General features: G+C 37.1%; 1 pseudogene; it reads left to right on the top strand.

The window, feature by feature from the left end:
* Positions 1–779: 779 nt before the first annotated feature.
* LOC145608328 (protein DETOXIFICATION 49 pseudogene) lies at positions 780–2,777 on the top strand (annotated as a pseudogene).
* The last annotated feature ends 1,192 nt before the right edge of the window (positions 2,778–3,969 follow it).

The following is a 3,969-nucleotide window of genomic DNA, read 5'->3' as shown; positions in this document are numbered from 1 at the left end:
TTCAAATACAAAGTATTTAAAATGAGTATATATTTTCATGATCTGTGTTCCTATAACCATACTTAGATATAAAATCGCTTATAAGTACATAATATTATAATACATTCATTTATCCAAATTAAAATGATACCTAGTGATTTAAAATAAACAACTAGGATTTGTTTTTCCTCTTTAATAGTAAAGACTAAGGGCCTATTCTCATTGACTGAAATGAACTGAACTGAAATGAATATTTTATCAGAAAAGGAAATTAAGAGCTGAACTGAACTTATTAGAGTTGAACTAAACTGAACTGAAAATAATCGTATGAAAACAAGCCCTAAGAGAAAGTCCGTCCTATGAAAAAATTATTAAGAAAAATCCTTTTACAATGAGATTGATAAGATAAATCATTAAGAATTGAACTGAACTGATTAAAGTTGAACTGAACTGAAATTAAGCTGAAGCGAACAGGCACTAAGAGAAATTCATTGCATGGAAGAAAAAAAAAAAATTCATTCTACAATAAGTGTGATAAGATACATCCCTTAACTTCACGCCAGAAAATCATACTCAACACTGAAAAACTGCGTGATATACAGTATAGAGTATACCCCTTATATATAGAAAAATACAGAAAGCTCAGCATCAATATTGGGATTCCTTTTTTTTTTTTTAAATGGTCCAAAAGCTTAGATATAGTAGAATAATACAAAAAAATAAATTCAAAAAGTAGAGCACTATTAGTACCCCCGTTATATATAAAGACCGTGCCAGCCTTTCCCCCCTAACTCCAAACAAGAAACAACCTCTTCTCTCTTCTCTCATTTTCTCTCTCTCTCTCTTATTTTTCTCTCTCCTAAAAAATATTCTGTTCCCAAAAATGTGCAAGCAGGCAGGCTCAGATGATGGATTTATCTCCAGCAAATGCAACTCAAACCAATCACAAACAAATTACCCAATTACTATATCAACCAATGATGACCCTATGCCCAGCTTGCATGCCCCATTGCTACCCAATTCTCCAACACCCAAAATATCCTCCCTTTTACATTCACCACAACATCATCATTCTACTACACTACTTATCTACAACCACCCAACTTCTACGAATAATGATAATTATAATGATAATGATACGGATATTGATCATAAGTCGCGTATCAGCTCTATTTCAAGTTCGGGTTGTGTGTCCTCCTTACGCGAGGCTAAGTTACTAGGTGATGTCGCGTTACCAATGATACTTACCGGTTTGTTACTATACTCACGCTCAATGATATCAATGTTGTTTCTAGGCCGCCTAGGCGAGCTTGCCTTGGCAGGAGGCTCGCTAGCGATAGGGTTTGCAAATATTACTGGCTACTCTGTTTTATCCGGGTTGGCTATGGGTATGGAACCAATTTGTGGTCAGGCATTTGGTGCTAAAAAACATTCTCTCCTTGGCCTTACTCTTCAAAGGACTATAATCCTTTTACTACTTATCTCTCTCCCTATCTCCTTCTTGTGGCTCAACATGGAGAAACTTCTCTTGTTATGCCGCCAAGACCAAGGAATCGCGGTCCAAGCCCAAGCTTACTTAATCTACACCTTGCCTGATTTATTGGCTCAGTCTATTCTAAACCCACTAAGAATCTATCTTAGGACTCAGTCCATCACCTTGCCTCTTACCTTCACCGCGGCCTTAGCCATCGCGCTACATCTTCCTCTTAACTGGCTCCTGGTGGTTAAGCTTAAGCTAGGGATCAAAGGGGTGGCTTTGGCTGGTGTTTTGACTAACTACAATATGATACTTTTTCTAATGATATATGTTTTCTTTTCGAAATCTTGTAAGAAGGGTTGGACTCCTATTAGTAAGGAGTGTTTAAAAGGGTACACAAGGCTACTTCAGCTGGCTATCCCTAGCTGCATTTCGGTCTGCCTCGAGTGGTGGTGGTACGAGATCATGATCCTCCTCTGCGGCCTCCTCGTCAACCCTAAGGCCACCGTCGCGTCGATGGGGATCCTCATCCAAACCACCTCCCTCATCTACATCTTCCCTTCCTCCTTGAGTGTTAGTGTCTCCACCCGGGTCGGCAACGAGCTCGGTGCGGGCCGGCCCATGCGGGCCAAACGGGCCGCCGTCACGGGCCTGTTCTTCAGCTTCATACTCGGGTTTTCAGCCCTTTTCTTCACCTTAATGGTGAGGGAGAAATGGGCCGGGATGTTCACCAAAGATGTAGACATTATCAAGTTAACCTCATTGGTTTTGCCAATAATTGGGCTTTGCGAGCTCGGTAACTGCCCACAGACAACGGGCTGCGGGGTGTTACGTGGGACGGCCCGGCCCAAAGTTGGTGCCAATATTAACTTAGGATGCTTTTACTTGGTGGGTATGCCGGTGGCGGTATGGCTCGGGTTCTTCGCCGGGTTCGACTTCGAAGGGATGTGGCTCGGGTTATTAGCTGCCCAAGGGTCTTGTGTGATCACAATGATGTTGGTATTGAGTAGAACAGATTGGGAGATTGAGGCTCAAAGAGCTAAGGACCTTACTGATCATGCTTTTCCTACTCTCCTTGTTCAAGAAGAAGATAAGCATACTCCTAAATACGATCAAGATCAATCTTTACTTGTTTAATTAATTTTTTTTTTTAATTGGCGGGTGAAATTTTGTGTAATTATTTAACAGGGGAAATAGGTTCTATTTTTTCATGTGTTATTGGAAAGATGAATGAGGAAATAGTAAATTTGAAAAAAGCAACTTTTTTTTTTTTGGTGAGTTGGAGGGAAAGTAGTAAATTTGGAAAAGTATATTCTTTGGATAAAAAATTAACTATGATGAATCAAAAGTTTATTGAAAGTTATTATAATCATTCTTTTTAGGGTGAAAACAGAACAAACAGGGGGCTAAAATTCGGCTGGATTATTCCTGAATTTGATTGTTCCTAGTACCAAAATTAAAACATGATACTTGCCGCAGGAATTTTCGACTAATTTTAACATCAAATCAAGCAACCAATCAAGTTCGTGCTATATATATTGAATAATCGTTGTTATGATAGTGTAATTTAAATTATTAACAAAACCATTAAATTTTAAATAGCTTAATATATACTCTCTCTGTTTAGAATTAATTATTACCATATTATATGACAAAAATATCCTAGTAGTAGTGAACGAAGAATAAGACAATAGGAATCTTATAAAGATAAAAAAATCACGATAAGTGCATATATCATGGTGATAACATGGTAAATCGTTGCGGGTACGTAATAATCTTGTAATAGTCATGTTATAATCATGTACGTCAATTAGTGGAGCTTAGCTGCTTAATGACAGATGACAGAGAAATTCAAAGCCCACAAATGAAATACGTAGTAGTAGTAAGAAGAAGGAAAGTGTCAAAATTAAACACTTGTTAAACACGGTAAAGTTTCACAAGTTGTAATAACTTCATGTGCGCGAATTCAAGATTTTATGCCGTACGGTAATCAAATAGCTGCAGTAGTAGTAAAAAAGTTGGTGACATAGTTATAAAAATCAAAGTAAAATTCATCTATTCATTAAAAAAATTTAAGCTAATTAAGGTAGAAGTATACAAATTAAAGTTAATTACTTTATTAAAAATCTAATTATATGTCATGATGATGTAAAAGGAGCGTTTAGGTGAGGCATGTGGATGTGGGTCGTACTTGGTGAGTTGTGCTCGTGGGTTTCAACATCAAAGCTAAAGAAAATAAACCGAGTACATAAAAATGTATTGAAACTTCGCAGCAGAAACTTGATTTTTGGTGAGATGTTTCCAAAATTCCAATTCATTTCATAGGTGTATGTTTCACTTAGCTATTGGATGAATATATTATATGAGGGCTCTACATTTGGAATGTAATCCAGGCCTTTTGATTTTGACTGCTTCATAAAAAGTGTCATTGTAAATGTCTGTTTTTTTGCATCTCTACGTCAATGTTGAGTTGTTGACAATTTTTACGATACTCACCGATTTAGTTTTTGTCA

This window comes from Chenopodium album, chromosome 23 (genome assembly GCF_948465745.1).
Source record: "Chenopodium album chromosome 23, dcCheAlbu1.1, whole genome shotgun sequence".
In the NCBI taxonomy this organism is placed as follows: Eukaryota; Viridiplantae; Streptophyta; class Magnoliopsida; order Caryophyllales; family Amaranthaceae; genus Chenopodium; species Chenopodium album.
This window is presented reverse-complemented; position numbering and strand designations above follow the sequence as displayed.